Genomic DNA, 25,601 nt, shown 5'->3' with positions numbered 1-25,601 from the left:
CCACATCCATGTGTATGGAAGGGGGGGGGAATTCCAGGTATTTTTTTTTTTTAAATAATTTCTGTTAGGAAAACAGTTAGGTCAGGGCTTGAACTGGTGACTGAGCATCTGGTGAAGGGCTGTGGCTGGCCTAGAAAGCATAGGCAAATTGTTTGCACCTGTGCTCCCCAGGTGACCAGAAGAGGGGTGGACTGAGAATGAAGGCATGGCTCATATAAAGGCCAGCCACTGGAGGGAGAGTATCTCTTGGACCTGGGCTGCTTCCTTAGGTGTGCTGTATTGCTGGAGAGCCTCTTCTCTAGCTGGGTGAGTCTGGCTCTTCTTTCTGTATATGATTCCTGGTCTATCTGTGAATGCTTCGCTTGGTATGACCGAGAACCTGCCTGAAGAAATTTCAGTCACTTGTGAGCAGAACTGTTCCCTGTGCAATAAGGTGCTCTCTGGTCACCCCTATGGTGTGCTAAACTTAAATTTTTATGACTTGTTTCTGTATATTTGGCCCAGTGGTGAGGTAGCAACCAATTAGAATGCTTCACCTGTAAGATAGGTGAGCTTGTTTTCTTCTGTGAGTGAAAGTACTTGAAGAGGCATCTTCATCACAAGGCAGTTATGATGAAGATCTAATCTAGAATTTCATAATCAGACAAAAAACAGGAAAATGAGCTGGAATTAACAAAAGCCTTCCTGTTTATGAAGGAGATTATTCTCAGGTGACTGTTTAGAGAACTAGAGAAATGGCTGCAATCTCTCTATGAATATATTATGAATTGTACAAAGTGCCTGAACAACCTGTAGCGTAGACACTGTACTGTTGTTGGCTTCCCATATAATGATATAAAGCAACCATGCTTAAAGCTTTGTTATACTTGAATGATATTGCTGCTTTGAAGTAGGGCTTTTGCTTTAGAATAAAGGAAGGTTTCAGGTGAAAAAGGCTTTGATACCATAGTTCATATAAACTGTACAAAAGTTTCTCACAGTTTGCATTTACATTTGGAAAGGATCATTAACTTTAATACCTGTATGATGCGTCATTAAATCTCTTTATATCTCTGTAACTTGCCTTTGAAGCATAACTTGTGGCTAGCCAGATCATTCCTTCCCAAAAGGCATCTAGTCTTCAAGGGATACAATCTACCATCTTCCTTTGGAGTTTATTGCAATGATTAATCATTGCAATGTTATAAAACTGTCTAATTATCCATCTGGACTTTGTACTGCTTTGGGTTTTGACTTCTGAGTCTACCTGGTCTTTGTGGAGGGGGAAGAGTTGCTCTTAATCATAGGTTATTCTTTCTCTTTTAAGAGGTGCTTTACAATGATCTTGTCCCTTTGCTCAGCTAATAAGAACATCCCCAGGACAGAGAGGATAAACACTGTGATTCTTGAGTCCTTCCTGTTACAGCTCTACGCCTTTAATCACTGAAGTATTCTTCTTTGAAGGGTATGTATCCAGTGAAACTGTGGTTCTGTACATGTCAGTCCCCTTCTAGAAACACTGTTCTCCAGAATTGCTATGTATTTGGATGAGAAAGTTTGGTAGAAGTAAATGTAATCAGGCTACGGTTAAGAGTAAATTTTTATTAACCCTCCTCAGTGTGAATGATGTGGAAGAGAATGTTTTTTCCAAGAGAAGTATGTGTGAAGAGCAGGCACATGTGCGATGTAGTACAACACCTGACTGGAAACATTACTTGGAAATAATGCAACCCTCTGGAGGTGTGTCTAGCAGAGCTATTGTGCGAGGTCACTGCAATTCCACCTATACAGCAGTATGTGCATGCTGAGAACCACTTGGAGCTCAGCCTTCAGAGGGAAGGAACTATGGTGATTACAAAAAAAGTCTAATGGAGAGGGGCATCAATATAGTTCAGGGTAAATGTACATGCGTACAGTGGTGGGGAAACTAAAAGCCAAATGAACAAAAATCCCTTTCCAAATCAGCAATTTGTTTCTGGAAATAACTATTTGCAATAGAGAATGGGTCTTGAAACTTGAACTGCTTATTCAAGGGAATATAGTATATGGTCTGGGATTTTGTATATTTATGTATATCCAGATGTTTCATTAACCAGTGATGCAGGTGACAGTCAAATGGAGGTCTTCAGATCTTTACATATCTGAGTCAAATTGCTATCCATTAAATGATGGTAAGGACAGTATTAATATAGTGCTGTATTAAAATGCATTAAATTCCTTATAGACTAATAACAAAACACAGAGCCTGCTGTCAAAGATCCTGTGGAGTTCAGCTCAGGTGAATCTTTAAATGGAGTCATGGTTTAGTTGAGAAGTGTGAACTCCTCATGATTGTGAGACCCATTTTGAGGAGTGCTTTTACTTTTGAGAAAGTACTTTGGTGTTTCTCCAGCTGTTTAGTCACTTGTGGTTCAGGGGAGACTGACTGCTGAGCAGGATCACCCAGCACCCAAGTGTCCTTGGGGCTGTAGTGTTACAGATCTCATTTCTGTGCCATCAGGTAAGAAAGGAGTAGAATGCAGGGAAAAAAGAGCAAAAATGATAGCTATAGACGGCGTTACTGCAGGATCTAAGGAAAAGCAAAATGAAGACTTATGGCCTGCCTTTCTTTTCTCTGGGGGGAATTCCTGGCTTTGCAAATGTATGTTTTCCAGTGTTTAAAGTTAGAGTTGATTATTCTAAATGGGGGAGGAAAAAATGCTGGTGATGTAAGGTCACCCTAAAGCCAGTGAGAAAGACTTAATTACATATAAACTATTCAGATTTCTGACTGAACTTATGTTACTGGCAAGAAGCTATATTCTTATGCTACTGAAGGTGAATTTGTGACCCCGATGCAATCCTATTCAGTAGTGACTTAATGTGACTTAAATGACTGATGAGGTCTTTTCCCAACTCTGTGATCTAAAAAAACTCTGATTTGGGGGAAAAAAAAATTTCTTTGTTCAACTAGGTGATCAAACTAAGAAATAAACATCAATACAATCTTTAAAAGATTCCTCAGAGAAAATGAGGAATACATAGTTATGACATTAAGAACTGTTTTTTTCTGAATTTAAATGTTCTCATCTCTGAGTTTAGTTGATAAAGATTCACTTCATATTGGAATCAATGAGAAGTTTAATAACCCTCCATGATTTGGACATATCATCCAAAGCTTACCACATGAAAGACAAAGGTTCAATCTTCTTTTAAGGATATATCTCCACAACTTTTTTTTAAACACTGCTTAATAATTACAGTTAAGTTACTTGGTAATTCTGAAGTACCCAGAATGCAACAAATAACAGATGAAATGTGTAACCATAGGCCTTGGAGAGGAGGACTGATAAAGCCCTGTAGTCTTGTTCAAAAGAGGTTATAACATTTTCATGTGTTTTCTAGTTTAACTTGTGTCTCTTCTTATAGTGTGACTGTAGTCCCCAAAAGTCACAATGGTGTAAGGAATCTACCCTGAGTAGAGAGCAGTACTTCGTCCTCATAGTGCCAACAGCTGCCTTCTAACATTCAACCATGTAACAAGGTTTTAAAAAACAAAAAGCACATCTACAGTCAACAAATGTGGTGTGACCATTGGGCAATCCATTAGATAGCTGTAATGCACACAGTTGGAATTTTTTTGAGAGGGCATTTGATATCATCATTGTTAGCCTTCATATAAATGCAATATTTTTCCCAGTAAGGGAAGAAGGGAGTATTTTTAGCTGCTTCTTGAGTAACTTATCTCCATGGCAACCCCTTACTTGCCTGCACTGTTGCTGCTATATAGAATGTTGTCACATTAATAATAAAAGGAACACATCTAACACATTTGGCTGCTGACTGGCTTCCAGCCACATTTCTCTTGTTCCGGTTGAAGGCTTTGCGAAGCTTAGGGTCCATAAGCAAATTTCATTCATTTTGTTTCTAGAGAAAATTGCCTTGGATTATATTAAAACACTCAGGAGGTTTCATCAATGTATGCATTGTGTTTGTTGGGTTGGATTTTTGTTTGTTTCTGTTTCTAGTTCCACTTGAAAATGCCAAGGAAATCTGTGAACAAATACAATTAGAAAAGCTAGAAAGCCAGCAGCTGTGGAGTAATTTTATTTGACTTACATTTGTAGAGATAAGAAAATGGCATTTTTAAAAATTGCTTATGAGGAACCACTGTGACGTGCTTTTGAAGAACAGCGCTTTCATTAATGGAGACTTGACGCAAGAGCTCTCCCAGTGAGATCCTAGGCTTGCTGATCATGTGCACAGGTGTACAAAAAGCATCTGTGAGCGGTCAACCCTCATTTTTTGGTCTTAATATATGGATTTCAAATTTGGCAAATGCTTATTATAAAGGTGAGAATAAAAGACAAAGGAACAATAGAAGTCAGCATAAATTAGTCATTTTTCTATAGGTACTAACACTAGTGAACAATACAGTTGCAACTTGTTTTCAAGATCATGTTTTGAGGCTTAAATTTTCACTGCTTGGCATGAGAAACTACTTGAAGCCTGTTTCAATGCGCAATACAAAAGTCCGTAAATGTCACATATTTGTATTTAAATGACTTGGTCTCTATTTCTTCTGCCCATACTCTCTATCATCTCAAGCATTGACTTATTTATAATTCAGCATAAAAGAAATCTACAACTGTGTTCATGTTCTATTACATGATCACAAATCTCTTTCTAAAGCCAACCTTCAGTTTCTTTAATGCCTCAATTGACACCTTCCATAGTAATTCCCATGCATGCCCATAAGAATAAGGACTATATCTTTATTTATTAAACTCCTATTACATTTTAGCTTATGTAGTTTTTTGATATTGGTAAGTAACTGGTCTTGGATCATATACAAACATGTACAATTTCCAACTGTGCTCCTCAAATTCAAGACTTAAAACAGTTATTTCACTTACTCGTTCAGGTTTTCAAAACAATTATTCAGCTGTAAATTAAATTTAGAGAACAGGATTTAACAGTTACTAGTTCTTATAGGGAGATGTCACTCATAAGCATTATGTTGCTACTCATTGAATTCATAAATACAGGAAAAGATTAGTTCTTAAGTTCTCAAGCACTCAGGAACTGAATGTTGCTGAAAGCCTGATTCAAAATGCTTTATGATGTAGGTCCTGGGGATTCACAGTGATCTCTGAGCTGTAAGTAACCCTCTCCTTCAGGAGGTTGAAAGTCTAAAAAGTTCTTACTCCAGGAACTTTCTTTTTTCTTTTCTTCTTCCTCTTCCTGCAAATCTTTAACTAGAAGTCCTCATTCAGGAGTATTTATTTTATATTAAGTGCATAGAAGGAGTCAACTTGCTCAGGGAAGATAAATGCTATCTTTTTAAAAAAAAGTGCATTAAGCAGTTATGAAGCTAAATTTCAGTAAATACTTCATTAGTATTTTTATGTGGAGAATTCTGCTTGTAACTAGTAATGGGAATACCACCTTTGCAAGAAACAGGTTATGTGTACAGATAACCCACTGCTTACCAGTCATATCAGGCCTGTTAAGTAAGAGTCTCTTTCCTACAGTTTCAGATGATTATACTCATTTATGTTGAACTGCAACTCACTTGACATCTGCTGGAAGCCCAGGAAATGAATGAACTTGGAGTAAGATGATTTTTCTCCCTGTTGGAGCAAGCTGCTATATAGGATACGTGTGCTTCTGAACTTTAAATGAGAGACGTTGGCCAGGCAGTGTTGTGGATGAAAGAGGAAAATAAAGAAGGCAAGAAGATAAGATATTCATCTCTTAAACAGCTGGAAACCAGACTTCTCAGTTGCTACATTTAGCATAGCAGAAAGGCACATTAATAATTAGGGAAATTTTCTAAAGTGCAATGAAGATGAAACATATATATATAATTACTATTAAGGTGATTACATGTTAACTCATGGTTCTTCTTGGCCTGAGACAAATCTACAGTCAAGAAGTTTCTATAATTAATCTTTATGGGATAGATTTCAAAATGAACTGATTCTCTCATCTAAGACTGGTGAATAGGAGGGAAAAAAAAGGAAGATTACTGCTGTGTTAAAGGTTTGTAATACTTAAAGGGAAGACCAGGTGTTTTAAGGAAGGACTTGTAATTGAGGCATCAGTTCTGCTCTGGACTTGAATGCAGAGAGAGTCGGAGCTGTATCAAACAGGAGGCCTGGCCTCAGTACGCCATTCCTGACTGTGGATTGCACTTCCACCTTGCTTTTATCACTTCAGCCTGTATGAGCACTTTTATCCTTTGAAGCTGGTTACAGTGGTGTCTGCACTGTGGAGTTAACTGTTTGACTGCACTGCATGAGGGCAAAAAACACATCTATAGCATATTTAATAAACAAAATATGTCCAACTCATTAAAGAATGTGTTCCCAGAGAAGTCCAGATAGCTGAAGATCTGAGTGCAACTATTGTTTTCATCTGTGTCCCTGACTTGGTTTCATTGCTTTTGTCTTTCTTCTCGAATGTGTCAGCTAAAAATGCTGACTGGGAGTGAGAACCCTAACAGTGCAGGAGCTACGAAGTTGAGATTGCTACATACTTTGTGCACAAACAGACTTATTGTATACAAACATAGTACTGCAAATTATGAAAAATCACATTCTTCCCACATTGTGTATACCTCTATCCTTTCATAGTCACTTGAACACAGTATGGTAGAGCAAACTGAATTCCAAGGACTACCCTTGAGCCTTCTGCTGTTTCCAGGATTTGATTCTCTGTTGCTTGCTTATTCAGGTCTTATTTGAGACCAAGAACTGAATAAGTAGCATCTTTATCTTAACTGTTTCACTAAATAGTTTCTTCCTCTGGCTTAAGGGCACAATTTTCACTGTTTTATTTTATTTTTTGGAGTTACCTTTCATCAGGTATATAATGAGCTCCTTTAAATTCAGAAAGAAGAGATGGCTTTGCTTGAGAAATGATCATTAACTTGGCAACTTCAGGAGGGCTCTAAGCTTGCTTCTGTGTTATCTTTCCATTTTGGTGTGGCATTTCCCTGTGCAAACCTGATCCCTCTGAAAACAGCCAGTAAAAACTGAAGAAGTACAATATGCATGTGTGTTCTTTGTGATGAGATGAGCGTCCTTGAGCTTTTTACTATTGTATTTGTCATTTTCCCATCTACTGTACACCTGTCCTATGCTGGCGCTGTTCATGGATGATTATCAGTTTCAAAGTCAGATTTGTTCTTACAATTATTTTCTAGTACATAATGAAGACTGCTTCCTGTACTCAGTGAAATGCAGCTAAATACACATGGCCCACCTGGCATCTTTATCTTTTTTCTACAGCGTAATAATCATATTTAACATAAATAAGTAGCTTTAACAGCCTACAATAATAACCCCTTGGCCAGCACACCACAGGTAAGAAGATGATACTCCTAAACACTGAGATGCTGTGATGGATCTAGATGAAACTCATAGCACTGGTGTTGGCATAACTAATAATGATAATTGAGGGGTACACCTGCAGATTCAGACAAAAGCTTGCACTGGTGTGGCAGCTTGTAATTAATAGATGAGTTCCAGTCAAACCTGTGCAGGAGATCGGTTCCAGGCCATTGTGTGGTTTTTAATTAAAAAAAAATAAATCAAGCTTTGCAAGGGTTAGAAGTTTTTCCTATGTAACTTCAGTATATTTGCATTAAACTGATCATTTTCTCTTGCTCTCTTTGTGTACTTCAGTATGTCTATGTACATATATCTATGCATATTAACCTTCATAAAGAATCTGTAAGTAGTGATTTAGTTGATTCGTGGTCAATTCATGTTTTAATGAATAGTGAGCTCCATTCAAGCATGGATTTTGAACATTTTAAGACTTCCAGTATGTACTGGTGCTTCTAGACTTTCTAAAAATAGAATAGCTGATGCATGCATAACAACTTTTTACCTAAACATCTGACAGATGTGAATTTGCTTCTCTGCAGATGAAAATAGGTAAGTGGAATATCTTGCCACTGAGAACTAGGAGATGTCAAGTCCTATTGGATGCATAATTGTGCACAATCTATGCTACTTTTTTAGGACATGACCCAGGATAACCATTTAGCTATGTGATTAACTGCAAGGATGTGATTTAAAGCTTTTGTGAGAATACTCATGTTATTCAAATGGTACTCTTGCATTTTCTGTGGTACTTGTATTCTGCTTGACAGGACACTCATATCCAATGTAATTCAAACATAGTTGCACAGATGCAGGAGGAGTGAATTGTTTTTTTTATAGCAGTTTAGCTAGGCACTGTGACATAACTATAGTGTGAGTCAGATTTCAAACTTAATGCGTTCCAAATGTTCACTTCCTCACTTGTTGCATAATTTCTTCTTTTCATTGTGCTCTGTAGAATATGTAGAAACCAATAGGTAAGTAATCTCTTGAGTAATATTAAACTCTCTAGAAGAAAACAAATGAATAGGCGCTCATCTGAGTAAATAGCAGTTCATTCAAAAATGTGCTATAGCACTGAACTTGCTGATTATCCTTTTCTTGTTCTTGAACTGTGTGACTAAGAGGAAGATCAAGCACTTTTTCAGGTCTATAATGCTCGCTTTCCTAAAGGCCTAGCTCACTGACCAAATCTGTTACTTTCTGCTTTGATATGGCTTCAGAAACCCTAGATATTTCCCAGTGCTTGCTGTTAGTTTAATTCACAAGAGCCTTTCAAAGAGATTTTTGTCTGGACTTATTTCCTGAACTTGGGCTTGGATTATTAACGCTGAAGTTACCTATTTTGTCTAATATTTCCTCTGACAAATTCACTTCACAGAAGGTACTGAAGGTGGGATTATTGCCAGTATTATTGATGCTTCTGTAAGTAATGGTGCTGAAAAAGCACCTCAAAGAAATCTCATCCCTGTTTACCACCATAGCTTTTATGGAAAAACTGAATTGGTCAAATTAGCAAATATTTATTATACAAACTTCCTTAATGCTATAAATCCTCAGTGGACAAATACATTTATCTAGTATAGATATTCAGAATTGGCTGACTTTTCTCTAGCTACCTTTTCTCAGTGTTGTCTCAACCTCCTAAAAATCAGTGGGTTCTGTATTAGCTGTCCCACTCTTCACAACAAAGCTGAACAAATTTGTCCCATAGTCTCCTTTGACTTTTCACTGTGTTTCTATATGGTAGGACTCCGTTCAATATCAGAGTGCACAAATTGCATCACTGGGGATATAGCAGTACAGAAGTAATTAAGAGCAAACAGAATAATTGGAGAACTTAGTTTGCATTCTTAAAAGGCTAGAAATGAAGCAACTATGACACACAGTCAAGAACCTCTAAGGGGAAACATTCATAGGCTATTTCCGTGGTTACAGCTTTATCACATATACTCTGGAAAAGTCACTTAATGGGGAACAAAATCACCTAAGCACAGCATTGTAGAGCAGTATCTATCTCTTGCTCTTGCTTAGTTCTTGCTTCATATAGTTTTGCTATTTTTTCTGAATTCCAACACACATCCTTTCTATGAATGAGCTTTTTACTCCAGATTTGAATCTGGTGGCCTTATATGAAGATAAATTCCTAGCAGTCTCATGTCTGCTGCACTTGGCAGTGAACATGCGCTCAACACCATTCTTGTTTCTTATGTCACATTCCATCTTCTCACTGCAGCCTTCAGGATATTGAAGATGGATACAGATGCCTGCAACTCTCTGTCAAAGGGAAATACAGCTGTGGCTCACTCGTGAAGTATTCCAACAAAGGCCTTTGGCTGTTTTTCAGATTACTCTGTATGATTACAACTACATCAGTAGAAAGAGGTCAGATTTATCTTTCAGCCATGCTGTATCATGGAAATACTTTTTTTGGAATAATATTTGTATAGAAACAATGCTCAATTACTGATTATTGATCTGGCATCATTCCATATCAAATCATGCCAGGGTACTTTTGCCTTGTGATCTCAGACAAATGTGGCATTTGTATCCCTATTCCTTTTGTTGTTAAGAAGTTGTAGATCATGTGTTTTGGTTATGCATTAATATGCAGCCAGAGATCTTTGAGGAGGAATGAACATATTCTCTCCTCCAAGTGGGAGAACATCCATGAAGCATGCTCTCTACTTCTAGCACTCCTAGAAATTAGGCATATATTTCAACCACAGAGTATGAGAACTACTCCAGTAGTAATGCCTCTTATTTTATGTTGGTGATATGGCAGTGGAGGTTGAATTTTCTCACCAATCATTCTGTTACACTTTGTTTCTGTGTGGCAGATACAGCAGAGGGGAATTCTGACAGAATGCTGTCTCCACATGGAAGAGTGGATGAAGCAAAAGTGTGGAATTTAATTTCTTGATGCAGGAAAAAATGGCACCCATTGACACTTGCTGAATGTTTATGGAGACTAAACAGTGGATGTGAGCACAGTGAGGGGTGGGTGGTGCTTTTCACCCGTGGTGACAATGGGTCACCTCTGCTGGTGCAGATTTTGATGAGTATGGTATGCAGGCAAAAAAGCCCAGCTAATGGTGGTGACTATGTTGAAAGAGTGTTTTGTAGCTGAGAATGTGCTCTATTAACTAGTGTTATTGTGTTCTTTGTATCTATTTTATTTCATTAAAAATAAAACAAGAGGCATTACTTCTGGACCAACTTATGTCATATGGGTTCTCTTGGCCTACATGTGGTGGTAAACAGTAAAGCGGGTACAGAAGCATTTAGTGATAAAGGATGTAGCTTGGCAAAGTTTAAAGTGCTCATCTTAGCAAGTGAGATCAAGCTTCCTATAAAGCACAACTTTTGAGGGATCACATTAATGACATCCCAAATGCAGTTAAAATAGCCCAAATACTTCAAAATGTTGGTAGTCTGCATATGGTCAGGTGATGTATTGTTAGCATAGTTACAATGCTCTACTTTTCTGGATATATAAACCTGCCTAAACTTTCTAGAAACTCAGTGCTGAGAACTCCAAACAGTAGCAGTATTTCTTATGTGGGCTGTTTTATCACATTTTTCTGGAAGTAGTTCCATGGGTGGTAGGGTAGGAGGATATGTGGATAGGAAGTACTGAGAGTTTTCACAGATCTATTTATAGTATTCATTAATTGATTTTATTCTTGTGGTTACCCTCCCATTAAAATCCATTTGAAGCTAGAGTGCTCTTGTCTATTAAGCTACTCACCCAAGGTTTTAAATTACTTCATTTAAGAGAAAAAGAGATGCTTATTTCTTAGTGTCTTATTATGAAATTTAACATTCACTATTTCTGTCTCTAATATTCTTTAGAGAATTGGAGTGCTTCTGAACCAATCTTAAGTAGGACAGGAAGACTGAAATAAAAATTAGTTCTTGCTATCAAGTACAAGCAGTTCGTAGAATTCAAACCACTATATTCAGTTTGTGTCCTGCCCAGTGTACAAGTTCACTGTAGTTATGTAAAGCGGGCTGGGAAAAAAATCTGTTCAGGTGAAGATGAACAAGAAGTATAATTTAGATTTTGGTGTTTTTTGTGTTCTTTGCATTGGAGTCCATAGGAACACCCAGTGTCCATGGGTGACAATGCTTTGCCAAGTTTGGCCCTGCTGAGATGCAGCACCATGGCCCTTGTTGGCTGCTCAGAAAATGCTCCTGCATGTGCTGTGAGTCCTCTGTGCCTGAAGAGGCAGCCTCTGCTGATGACACCCTGGTGATGCTAATGGTCTGCTGGGGCACAACAGCTCCTGTCTCAATGTTGGAGATTACTGGACCTCACTGGCAGTAGGTTATCCTGATGTTGCAAGCAGTTTAGCTTTCATTTTTTTTCTCCTGCATTTGCCTGCAACAAAATTTCTGTTCTAGTTTGCAGCTGCATTTCAGTTGGATGGTTATATTCAGTGTCCTTTAATGAAGTATGTTTTCATGAAGATATCAAGGGAAAGAGATAGTTATGAATGCTTTTCATGATGATATAAATTCACATTATTCATGCTTCATTGGACTTTCTCAGTCAGATCAGCATAAAGCCATCTAGAAGAATATGTACCTTTAGCATACTGATAATAATCAACAACTAGATAATAAAATTGGTGATATTTGCAAAGCTTGAGAGACTTAGGTCTCTTTGTGTTGACATTAATAGAAATTAGACATCTCCATTTCTTAGACAGTACTGGTCCAATGACCGTTCTTCTCTTTTTCAGAGGGTGTTTTCTTTCCTGCTCTGTGCGGCTGTTGTAAGAAAAACAGCAAAATACTTGCTTTTCTTGTTTTTTCCTCCTGTTTGTCTTAAAATAGTCATCCCTCTTTCAAATGCCTGTCAAAAAGTGCTGCTCTGTAGACTTTTATCTGATTGCTAAACACGTTGAGTATTTGAGACTTGGTCTCTGATTAGAGCTGACCAAAGAAGTAGAAGTGACAGCTGGAAGTGACAAGGTGGCTGGTTATTTATCCCTGCCTTGCAGAAATGCATGTATCATATTCTGCTGCTCATGGAAGTCAGCAGAACTGGCCTTAGGCTTCTCTGCAAACTTTCCTCTTAATCTGGGAATACTCCTATCCACAGCAAAAGGCTACTTATATTTCATTATTCACTACAAGTAAAGGTAGACTGACAACTGTGCTCTACTGTTTTGCACTAATTGATCTTTTTCAAAGCACTTTGTCTCTTTTTCTCAAGATCTCAGTCATGTAAGACTTTACTTTGTTATTGCAATAGGAATCTTTTATTTTTCACTGAAGTGGGATCAAAGTGTCCTGTTTCTGACCACAGAATTGCCTTTATTCTGCATTTATTCTGATACTGAATGTAATATTAATGGAAGTTCCCTTTTTGTGGAGTGAATCATGTTATCAGTAAATGTATAATTGGCTTATCTACCAAATCTGAGGCAACAAAGGAGACTTGCAGATCAAGAGCCCTGTGCCTATCTGTCAGTGCCTCAGCCTGTGATTGTTTATTTAGCCTGCATTTGAGGGCTAGATAGCAGTTTGGTCAGCGTAAGTGGTAAATGACTGTACAACGCTATTTCATGCTGTTAATCAGCCTACCTGCATCTTTGCTAAAAGGAAAAAAAAGGTAAGGAAAGGCACTCTAGTATGCAGTACTGTAGGTGAACGTGAGTCTGTTAAAGAGAGGGAATGGACAAAAAAAGGAAGATGATGGAAGACCAGTATTCCACAGCCAGTGTGAGACATTAGCAGTGAGGAAGGACCATGAAGGAAACACTAAGTCACTTCTATTTATTTCTTTGGAGGGGAGTGGGCCATGCTTCCTTGCTGGGAGGAAAACCTTCTTAAACAATTTGTAAGGCAGATCAAGAATGTACTGTATAAATGTTGCAAATGCAATAGGATGTTCTTGACACGCTGTCTTAAATAGAAAACTCTCAATTGTTTAGATATAAAGATTTAAATTACTCCGGCTTCATAACATTAAATGATCTCTCATACTAGAAATCAAAAGACAGAAGGGGAAAATACAACTTCTGTATAATACTGCTCATTATGACAAATGATCTGCGTCAAAGAACATAACATCCTGGCAGAGCTTCAAGATTACCCAGAGGAGAAGCAATAGATAGGCTGCCAAGCCAAAGTAATTTCAGAAAGGGTTCCACACCTTCTGTATCCCTAGTGTGGTTCAGCGAAGCTATGAAACTCTCCAGCACAGTCACTCTCTGCACTTGTTTAACCCACTGACCTCAACTCTCATTCTCCCTGAAAGCCTCCTGTTTCTCAGCATTGTGGTGAAAAGATTTCTGTGCTACTCCATGAACAATAAGATATAAAACAATTTTCTGCTGGAGATGAATTTGTTCATAACTCTTGCACAAAGATAGTGCCCACCATATAAGTGAGCATGTGGGTGCCATCTGCCTGCATGCAGAGGGGCCTGGTGTGGTAACCAACAAGTGTGGAGAAGGACAGAGCTGTGCTGGAGCCCCTGAGGTGTGGTTGGTGCTACAACAAACTGATCTCATTAATTATATGAGACTTGGCTGGTTCAGAGCACAAATTATCACAGTTCAGCACAGAAATCCATCTAGTTCCTATTTTCATAACAATCAAATAGTTAACTCCTTACAACTGCAGGTTCCAGCATGTCTGCCTCATTATCTAGACAAACTTAACCCAAGGACCTTCACTGGATTGCTGTGTAGTATTGGAAGGAAACTATCTCTGTTCATATCAAGCACATGTATATACAAGTCAAATTACACTGGATCTAAAAAAAAAAGGCTTAAAACTGGCAAAAAGAAAACTATCTGTTTTTATGGAACCCTAAATTTAATCCTCAGTAAGTGCTTTTTCTAATTTGATCAGAGAACTCATAATTTCATATATTAAATCCATTTACTCAGTATTCTTAGCACTAAATTATGTGACTTATCTGCAGGAATATGGAGAACTAGAAATCTTGTTTATGTAAGTCAGTGCTGTACAGATGGAATCATCTACATAATTTATCCAAATTACATGCATTTTACTTATTGGTAACAGGGTTTGGCATTCTGCTGAGGGCCCTAGAAGAAATCCCCATGTTCTTAAAAATTACTGTCTTTTGAGGCAGCACTCACAATAACTAAACACAATGGTGTTGTGTTATTTAACTGATGCCAAGACTGAATCCTGTGTGTTACAATTAATATAAACAAAAGCCAGCCTTAGAAACTGGACCTTTGAATAGTTTAGAGCATACTTGCTTCAAGGGTAACATTGCCAGTTTCTCCCTAAGCCCTGGCCAGGCTGGTGCCCTGTTGCAGCTCCTCCTACATTCACAGCTGTGAGAAGAGCCCTGGATCACAGCCCCACACTGCTCTGAACCTGCTCTTGTGAATGGCCTGCAATATGCTGGAGGCCTTCAGTAGTCAAGTAGCCCTTGGGAGGTTTAACTACAACTGTGTTAAACTCATCACATCCTTGCTTAAGTTGTTTGCTTGTTGTTGTTGTTTTTAAGAATTTCTAGTGATGAAAGTAGTCTTTTCCCAGTGGTCCGTTCTTCCTGTGCTTAACATTTAACCTGATGTTAGGAATCTTGCAGCAGAATTTTTAGGTGTTTTTATGTGGAAGGAGAGACCAAATGTCTTCTCTCAGACATCGAGATTGGTGACAACAACTAGAGAACTCATCTCTGGGTTGACTTAAGTTGCAATATCCAAGATTATATATAATTCTCTAGGCAAGGCCTTATATATCTCCTCACCTGCCCTGCAGGTTAGGGATGGGCTCCTTGCTCTTCTCGAAGTGCTGGCTCTTAGCCTGTATGCAGTTGGAGGTATCAGCTGGACCTATTCCTGCAGTGCTTGCTCAGCTGCTTACAAGTGCATGTTTTGGTAGGTGATTATCTGTGTAACTTCAGAGTAGTGTGTCTCGCTTAGCTGTGCTGAGTTGCAGCTTTCTCCTTGAAGTGTCTTTGTCTTCCAGCTCAGTTAGGAATCCCTCTACTTGGGATCACTTGTCTATTAAGTATGCAAATCTACTAGTTTTGTATGCATAAATATTTTCCGTTTTCTTTTTTGGCAGTATAAAATATTAGACTTTTTTAAATCTTCAATGGTGAAAGACCTGGAGAATATCACTTAATTCATTGGGAAGATAAGTGAACAAATGACATTCCTATGGAGGGAGAGATTAACGAAAACTAGATTTCTACATAGAATATGATTCTAACCAACCTCTTATTTTCTATAGGGGAGGTATTTGGGATATTTTTCTAGATAAACTATTTATTGCATTTATTTATTTATAGCAATTCTGAGGTCTTTCAGAACTCTTGGAACTCTTCTTACTTGACACCCAGATCTGAATCAATTTATTTTAATAGTAATATTAATATAACAAACATAGTGTCTGGTCAGTCTCTAGTTAAAATTGGGGAGAAAACAGACTTTGTATTTCAAGTTGCAGTCCGTCATGTATCTTTTGAAATTCACCTTACAATTACAACTAACTTATTTTTTCCTGTGAAATCAAAGCTTCTTCAGCTTTCTTATTTCACTTCAAACTCAGTTCACAGACATCCAAAGGGGCCCTGTGAGACCTCGGTCAGGTCCAGCTGGCACTGATTTAAAGCTCTGAATTGATAATAATGAAAGTGTTTCAATTTGGCTTTGAGATATTGGGCTTGCTTGAGCATAGAGCTCTTCAGGTACGAGCCCACATGACTACAGTCCAGAAATGGTTGACCTAGACGTATATAATTGAGTCTCTGAAATTATGGAATTCTTAAAAGTTTTATAGAAAGAACACATCTTTTATTGTGGTGGTGAAAACAGCAAAGCTAGCTATCTTAAGAGTTCTTTAATTAAAGATTAATCTAGAAATACAGTATTTTGGGAATCTAGTAATCTTAGTAATTGTAGTTAACTGATGTTTTCTGTGAGTTTGAGTACCAGTATACAGAACCAGCTAAGTCATATTATGTTGTTGCATAATAATAATTTATTTGCTTACATTTAAAACAAGATGGCAGTGATTTAGTTTATTGGTTTTGGTGTTTTGTTTTAATTTCTGAACCCTTAGTTTTCCTGACAGGAAGATGTAGCAGGAAAAATAAGGACATGTCTAGGCACATAATCTACTGATGATATCTGGATTTTGCATTTAAGCAGTAGTGTGAATATTTTATCAGTTTCAGGATTTGCTTTTAAACAAGTTCAGTTCTTAGCTCAAAACTGTGCAATAAAAGGGCACGTTTTCCCCAGGCTTTTATTATTTTTGAGATCTGCTTTCTGTATTGTAACTCTCTTCCCTTTTAAGAGGCAGGGGGGAGAGGGCTTAGTTTGCTCCGGAGCCCACCTGTCTGCTTTTGCATCTTGTACTTAACTCAGAGCCCCTGGAACATACTGGAATAGGCAGCAGGGCACCAAAACCTTTAATGACTTTGTCCAGGACAGTGCCGAGAAAGTACTTAAACTGAGGTTACCGGAGATGCTCACTTGCACCTTGAGAACAGAAATGCCCTTTCTCTACTTCTCAGCAACTAATATAAATGGTGTGTTGCATGGAAGGGAATGCATTGTATTTTCAACATGCAATCAGTGTGAAGAAACTTAGTAAACAAAAGAACATTGCTGGTGGCAGTCAAGAGAGAAGGCAAGAGGAAAGGCTCATTAAGTCTGATTGTTATGGTACACAGTGATAATGGTCCTGTATATCAGATAATGATTTACTTAGTGTTCTCCAGTACACATTAGATATATTATGTAAGTACATTATTTCTTATCTAAAGAACAGCTATCATTAGCAGCTAGTGAAATAGTTGCATAAATCTTCATGTTGGGGGGGGGAATTGGTAGCATTAAAATAATGCAATTTCATCCCAAAGCAAATCATAATTACTACTGTCAAATGCATGACATTTACAATACAAAACTTTCAGAACTGTATTTTTGTCTTTCTGTGGCTCTGCAGCTACTTTTAATGTAAAGTTATGGCAGCGGTTAGTGACTTGAATTTAATTCATGCTAATACAGAGCATACAGGATGTGGGGAGGGGGAACTGAACTAGTTTGTTTAACTCAATGGTTTATTTTTTTTACCTTAAACAAAACTAGCTAAGTATTCTTGCTTTTGTGGGTCTATCTTAATTTTCTTAACTTCAGAGTCTAGTACTGAGTCTGCGTCCCTCTGCTTGCTGTTCCCTTTTGTCTGCTCTTCTAAGTCCCATGGTTGTCAATCTCTTCTGTATGTGAGGAAGAAACTGGCTTGAGCCTCTTGTTTTGTTTGTTTATAGTATGGGTGGGAGTCAGGTGTCTTCCTCTGCCTGAGTTTTCTATCCATAGATCTGCTTTAGGTCAAGTGTGAATATGCATGGGGGTAAAGGGCGCTTGAGAACTGGCAATCAGAGGAGCTGGACTCCTGGTACAGCCAAGGGAGGTGGGGTTGGCAGCACCCTGCCCAGCCTGCTATGTTGATTGTGAGGGCAAGGGAGCATTACTGGCTGCGGTGACTTGATCCTGTGTCCACTTCTCTTTCTACGCCATCCTTCCACTGCCCTGCAAATTGTCACTTTGCTACTCTTCTCAGCCTACAAGAGGCAATCCCCTCAGTCTTTTGAAACAGTAGTAAATTAAAGCTCTTTTTGAAGCTTGCAGACAAGCTAATATATATTTTATGTTCTGTGTACAGGCTCAGAGTTCCTTCAAAGCTGAAAGGAACTGATCTGAATTAGAGAATTTGTGCAGATAAAAAGAAAAATTAAACTTTTGTTTCTGGTTCAAGGGAGACTTTTTAAAGAAACATCAAACCTTCTTAAGATCTTAACCATAGAATCATCAAAGAATGACTTAGGTTGGAGGGGGCCTCAGAGATCATCTAGTTCCAGCTCCCCTGCTATGGGCAGGGTTGCCAGCCACTAGACCAGGCTGCCCAGGGCCCCATCCAACCTGGCCTTGATTGCCTCCAGAGATGGAGGAATCCACAGCATATTTGGGCAACTTGTTCCAGCATCTCAGCACTCTCTGAGTAAAAGATTTCTTCCAAACACCTAACCTAAATCTCCCTTCTTTTAGTTTAAAGCCATTCCCCCTTGTCATATCACTCACAAACCATGTGAAAAGTTGGTCCCCCTCCTGCTTGTAAGATCCCTTCAAGTACTGGAAGGCTGCAATGAGATCTCCCTGGAGCCTTCTCTCTTCCAAGGCAAATAAACCCAACTCCCTCAACCTTCTTTCATAGAGGAAAGAGAGTTGCTGCAGCCCTTTGATTATCTTTGTGGCCTTCCTCTGGACCTGCTCCATCAACTCCGTATCTGTTCTGCACTGGGGGACCCAGGCTTGAACACAGTACTCACAAGGGCAGAGTAGAAGGGGACAAATCACCTCCCTTGTCCTGCAGCCCAGGGTACTGTTGGCCTTCCAGGCTGCAAGAGTACACTGCTGGTTCATGTCTAGCTTTTTGTTCACTGGGACCACAAAGTCCTTCTCAGCAGTGCTGCTCTCAATGAGTTCTTCTCCAAGTCTGTACTCATATCTGGGATTGTCTCTACCCAGTGCAACACCTTGCACTTGGCCTTGTTAAACCTCAATAGATTCTCATGTGCCCACTTCTCAAGTGTGGCCAGGTCCCTCTGAATGGCATGCCTCCTTTCTATTGTGTCAGCTGTGCCATTCAGTCTAATGTCATCAGCAAACTTGATGAGGGTACTCTCAATCCCACTGTCTAAAGATGTTGAGGAGCACTGGTCCCAGGACTGACCCCCTGGGGAATGCTGCTCATGAACAAACTCCACCTGGACATAAAGCCATTGACATCAACTCTCTGCCTGCGACCATCCAACCAATTCTTTATCCACCTAAGAGTGAAGCCTTCAAATCCGTATCTCTCCAATTCAGAAACAAGGATGTGGTGTTGGGACCATGTCAAAGGCCTTGCACAAGCCTGGGTAGATGACATCAGGTGCTGTCATAACATCACTGATGCTGTCACTCCATCATAGAAGACCACTAGATCGGTCAGGTACAAATTATTAAAGTCAGGTCTCATTAAAACAGTTCTCAAACTGTTGGCAGCTCATCTGTGAAACCCAGATCTACAAATTGGATGAAAAAATCATGTATTACTTGCACATTGTCTTGTCATCCATTTGAAAATGCTACTATTGTAATAAAATAATTGTTGCAAATCATTGGCAGTGTGTTGTCAACGTGTTTCCCTTTTCAGATTTGTGCATCACATGATCATTTAAATCTGTAGGTGCCAGTGAATGTGTTTTTCAATGACTGTAATCACATTGTGTAGTTACAGATGAAATTATCCATTTATCAGCCCTGCCTCCACTAAACATATTCTGTGGTGATAGGAATCATGCCGTGGCACAGCCATCTCATCTTGATGGCTAGCAAGGAGGGCATACGTATTGAGAATGATGTGTATTGTGCTTTGTTCTTGGTGTGCAAATACCAGGTAAGGATTTACAAGGGTGTTTGGAATCTGAAATTTTAATTAAAGCTAAATTGTAGTTGCTCATCATCCAGGGCTTGTTTGCTTGTTCCAGAGCTGTTCTGGTTCAGTGCTCTTACACTGTGATATGACTGGGCTGGTAAATCAAGCTCCAGAGCAATGGGGAATGCAATGCAGAGAACAGCTCTTTTACAGCATAACTTCCAGGAGGTGGACCCATTCATTTCAAACACCATCACTTCTCACTGCCTTGAATGTGGACACAGTATCAGTAGACAGCATTTAAAAAAAAAAGTGAAAGAGCAATGACAGCTGATCTCACAGTTTCTGGGCTAATGCAGAATGATGAACAAGTGTGACTGATAAAAGATGTAAAGATGAAACTTAACAGAAAGGTACTCAGGTGTAAGTCACAGACAGTTGTCCTCGTCTCCTTGTCAAAGGAATCTGCAAACCTTCGCTTCCCACAGCTGACCGATGTGATGGAGCCTTGATAGAAAGAGTAGGTGAGTTTGAGAAATGGTTTGGGAAGAAGCAGGGGGATGAGGAGGAGTTCTCTGAACTCTGGGTAGGCCTAAGTGAAGTTGTCAAGTCCATGGTATTATCACAGCTTGGTAATAACAGCAAAAGGTCAGCAATATTGTAATTATTCAAACTTTTCCCATTGGAAAATAACACCAGCTTTAAATAATAAATAAAACCTGCTCACCCAAATCTATAATCTTAAGCATCTCTGGATAGGCTTCTGAAAACTAGGGACTTAATGTATACTTTCTTACTTGGTGAATATCTACTCACTGATAAATCCTCTCAGCCTAATTAGAATGCCTGATCCGTTTTGATGCCTGATATATTTCCTTTTGCATACACTTAAATGGGGCAAATCTCAAACTCAGTCACACCAATACGAACACAGGATGACACAATTTCAGCTGCTTATTCTAAAGCTATTCTAATGTAGGAAATCAAAAATGCACCCAGAAACTTTTCATGACTTCAAGTGAAATAATATAGGAGACTTTATGAAAATATTTAAATATTAGTCCTCTTCTGCCAATCTTAAAAGTCAAGCTTCTTCTGCAGTATAACAGAGAAGTGAATTTTTGCATTGATTATGGCATTGTTTAGGAGTTCTAACAATCTAGCATGTTCAGATAATCTGAGTATCACTGGTAGCAATAATAAGACCTGGTTGCTGCACATTTTTCTCTTCTCATTTTGTGAATGAAGTTACTTTTCTTGCATTCAAATAGATAATATGTTTAGTTAAATACCTGTGATGTGTAAGATATTAAGCTGTTGTTAGAAGCAGCTTTCAAATTATTTTTCTGCTCTCACTTAGTTCCAGTTTATTCTACTTCTTCGAAATAGATTAATACTACTCAAAGGAATTCTTTTGGAGCACCTCATGCTATCTGGTGACAAATAGCCTCAGTGCTGACATGTGGGGGTGGCATCACTGCCTGCCAGCCCTACCTAGCCAGAACAACAGTGCTACAGGACCTTGCTGTGCAGCATCCCTGCTGCACTGGTGCTGGTGGTGATTGCAGGTGGTCCCCACAATGCATATGTGACAAATGTGTGCAATAGGTATAGGGAATGCAGTATCCCTCCCATGTAAAAGTATCCACATATAGATATACGCATAATCACTTTTTTTCTGGCTTACTGTCTCACGATGAGTGTGTTTGAATTAATACATTTTTTCATTCTAATTCAGCCATAATAGTATTAGGGTAACACAATAATGGACGATTGCAAATATGTTGCACAGAACTTCAAGACAAACTGTTAATCTTGTTGGGATTAAGGCAAAGCATTAAAATTAATGAAATGATTGTATCTTGATCTGCATATGCAAATTAGGGTAAATGGTATGCCCAACAATAGTAGAAGCAAAAGATTATGATAATAAATCACGTTATCTGAATTAATGACTAGCTAACCCTACTTGATAAGGTCATAGTAAGTCCCAATGCACTTATTACTAAAATTTATCATTCAAGCATGTATGTGTATTTAATTATTATAGCCTATTTTCATAAGCAGATAAACTGAGAGCAGTGGAAAGTTTCCTTGGCCAGCACAAGCCTGTAAAAGAAAATTCATTCAGAACACTTCATTTTTCAATTGTGAGCTGTATAGAAAGGAAGCTAGATGTCTGTCTTTTATAATTTGGCCCAAAGGTTAATGAATTAGTTAACCCCGCTTTCTCTCTTCTTTATGGGGTTGAGGACTTTTGCCTTACTTGGAATACACGAGAGAATCAGAATTTGAATAGCTCTGATGAAAGAAGTCACTAAGGTTGCTTAATTCTTACATCTGCGCTTGCTGATTTCCCAACATCCTTTTCTAGTGATGTTTTCTTAAGGCAAAGATGGTTTTTGGCTATATGTTCGTACACTACCTTGTGTGGTAAAAATAAGATCCAGCATGGGTCTTTGAGAAACATTACATTGTAACTAATATAAATAATGAGTTATTTTATATCTGAAGATCTCAGAAGATACAAGACAACGTTATTATTCCGAGACTGCTTTCTGGAAGGAGTAGCTTAATCCTCTTTGAGGTGGGCAGTAAGATTTGCTTTCCCTCAGTGAATGTAATTTCATGCTCGCTCTCATTTGTGTGAATCCTAAGTACCCTGTATCTCTAAGCAGTCACACAGCTGGTAAGCAGCTAATTTCTCGTATGTGGATACTTCAGCTGTATTTACCACTGATACATCTATGACAAATATGTTTACGGTGCCATACTCCTAAAAGCCTAGAGATGGATTAGCTATCTGGTGAGAGAAGCTGTCAGAGCAAAGATCCGTGACTATCAAACTGGGCCCAAATGAGCACAAAAATTTCTGTGGAAAAAAATATTGTTGGGCTGTCTCATCATGTCTGGCTTGTGCAGTGGTCATGGAGCACAGGAGCACTTTCCTTCCGGCACATACTCCCATGATGGAGGCTGGTGTCCCCATCTCTGAGCCCTTTAGGGAAGGCAGATAAGGAGAAAAAGCTGTTCCACCACTTAAGGGTTTGAGAAGGAGTTGGAAGAACTTGTCATGCCATTCTTAGGTATGTGCCAGATGCTTCCATCACTTCAGGAGAAGTGCCACAAGCCAGCAACTGCTGCTCTTTCTGGGAGATCCAGCAAGCAATGTGTGTGGTGCTCCCAGGCTGAATCCATGCAATTCCTGTTGCATCCCCAGGCACAGATATCTGAGGTGACTCTAGCATGGCAAAAAGTTTAGGAGCCATCACTTCTGCAGACAGCACAAAAGCCACTGAGCCCTGCACTGCCTTGATTCAGAACAATCAAATTAACGTCTTTAAAAAGGCACTCTAATGAATTAATCATAGGAATACACATTTTACTCCCGGAACAAAATGAGGATGATCCAATTAACCAATTTCTACTAAGGCCTACAATTACTTTATTAGGGCTTTAAAAAATGGTTTCTGCAAAACAGTATTTATTCCCAGTTTGCTGTAGTTATCAGACAGCATTGTCTAAGGCCTGCTGTTGAGGCCTATGCTGTCCCTTATCTCATTAAGTGTGACATAAACACCTTTGATGAAATGAAATGGTAAAGTGCAGCAAATGGAGTCAAGTCCTTCTACACAGCAGTGCCCTGCTACATGCTTGCAATGTGATTTGCTAGCCTCTATTGACAGGCAATAACACATTTTGTGTGAGTGCCAACTAAAGATAGCCATTTAGAGCTTCTAAATAATTAAGTATTGATTAATCAACTTAGAGGTGTATGGGACACTTTTTTTTCCCCCCAAGCTTTTGTCTGTTCTTAACAGTCTTATTATTTCTGCCAGAGGAAATGGGAAGCACAGACGTTCTGCAACTGTCAGGGTCTTAAAAAATTACAGGTCTGTGCTGCTGTCCCTAGGGCAAGCAGCAGGGATGACAGGCTGCCATGGAACAAGCATATGTGCCTGCTTGCTTTGCTGCGCTGCTTGTCCACCGTGTCAGCTGTCGGTGAGAAGTGCCTAAATTTCATAAGTCACAGAGCAGTTAGTAAGCGGCTGAAGATCTGAGTGTTTTAAGGGTTTGCTGCCTTTTCCTTTGGTAAAAAGCAAATGCAAACTTCTGGTAACTTATCTGACCTGTGAATGGCTTTAAACTAAAAGAGAGGAGATCTAGGTTAGAGGTTAGTACAAAATTCTTTACTCTGAGGGTGGTGAGGTGGTAGCACAGGCTGCCCAGAGAAGCTGTGGGTGCCCCTTCCCTGGAGGTGCTCAAGGTCGGCTTGGATGGGGCCCTGGGCAGCCTGAGCTGGTGGGCAGCAACCAGCCCATGGCAGGGGTTAGAACTGGGTGGACTTTAAGGTCCCTTCCATCCTAAGCCATTCTAGGATTCTGTAATGTGATTCTGTGTTGTCTCTTGACACTACTGGATTAGGAAAAGTCTTTGCAGGACTTGGGACAGAACTGTTTGTGCAATAAGTCTTCCTGCCTGGAGGCTTTTTGGCACTTAGTTTGCTTCTAGGATCTCTAATGTGTAACGTGTGCATGTGAAAAAGAATGCCTACAAGATACAGTAGTGACCTCAATGAAAATGATGGGGGTTAAATTATCACTGACATGTCATTTCAGGAAGCCACTTAAGTCTCCCTGTCTAGGAAGGATTTCAGTACAATCAGACTAGTCCATTGCTCTTACCCTGATTACAACAGCAATTGTCCTCTAGAAGTTGAATAATTTAAATGTTTTGCTGAGACTGTCCGTGTATCACCAATAACTGAAGCTACACTTACAGTGGGTTGAGAGAATTGCATCGTTATCAGGAAGGTACTCTTTTAGTCTGAAAAATTCATCTTTCTTGGTATTTCCATATAATGAAACAAAATGGTGTGTATTTTCCTGGAAACAACTGTCACATCAGAGCTTGACAATAGGAACTTCATGGATCTGGAAATGAGGTAAGGGTATTTTATATCAAAAGCAGGCAGGAAGTAGATGTGCTGTGTGTGCCAGATGTCTCTCATTATAAAAAAGTGAGGAAGTGAGTAATCTCTGTTAGGAAAGTTTGGTAGAATTTTTTTATTTTTATTTTCATTCTCTGTTTCTCAGGTAGGAGAACTTTAAAGTTCAAAAGTCCTCAGGAATGAGGAGAGTTTAGAGGTTTATCATAGCTATCATTACAGATCCTTAATTTCCTTGTTTGCTGGACTTCTCTGTCATTCAGATGTGAAGTTGCCATCAGTGAATGTGGACAGGTGTTTCCATAAGGGATGTGCAAATATTTAGAAGCACTTATAAGGCTTGAGTCAAAGTGATGCTGAAAGCATTGAAAGGTGCCTCAATGAGTCTACCTCTTCTTCCCCATAACAAAGGTATCCAGAGTGCTTGTCCTGGCTGCATGTGTCCATGTCATTGCTGCCCTATGGGGCAGCCCAAAACATGCTCCTGTTCTGTCACTTATTGTGTCTGTGTACTGGTGTTAAGCAAGGCAGCCTCGTGCCCCTGTGGCATCAGGATGTGCTCGTGAGAACTCTGCATCATTAAATCAGTGCCTGGTTTACAATAGCAAGTTGACAGTGCAATTACTGCTAGGCAGAAAAAAACCTATTTATTTTAGCGTTAAGCTACAGTTCAGCGTGCAAGCTAGTAAACGAAATATGAGTGGTTTCATGGTTCCAAGTACTGTGTAGCACAGCAACCCACCAGCAGGACTGAGACAGACAAAGCTCTGTGTGGTGAGAACCTGGGTGCCTGTGCTGCTGGCAGGAACTGGGAGGCTGTTGTTGATGGAGTTTGTGGCTGATGCTTTTGTAAGACAATGCAAATCCAC

At 39.2% G+C, this 25,601-nt stretch overlaps 1 long non-coding RNA gene across 1 annotated transcript; it reads left to right on the top strand.

Moving 5' to 3' along the window:
- LOC110400430 lies at positions 211–7,509 on the top strand. The gene is made up of 3 exons (XR_002439832.1): positions 211–306; positions 1,341–1,444; positions 5,493–7,509. It is a non-coding gene; the product is annotated as an uncharacterized LOC110400430 (long non-coding RNA).

The sequence above is a fragment of the Numida meleagris genome, chromosome 5 (assembly GCF_002078875.1).
Source record: "Numida meleagris isolate 19003 breed g44 Domestic line chromosome 5, NumMel1.0, whole genome shotgun sequence".
Lineage (NCBI taxonomy): Eukaryota > Metazoa > Chordata > Aves > Galliformes > Numididae > Numida > Numida meleagris.
The sequence above is the reverse complement of the archived record's forward strand: the minus strand, read 5'-3'. Positions and strand labels throughout refer to the sequence as shown.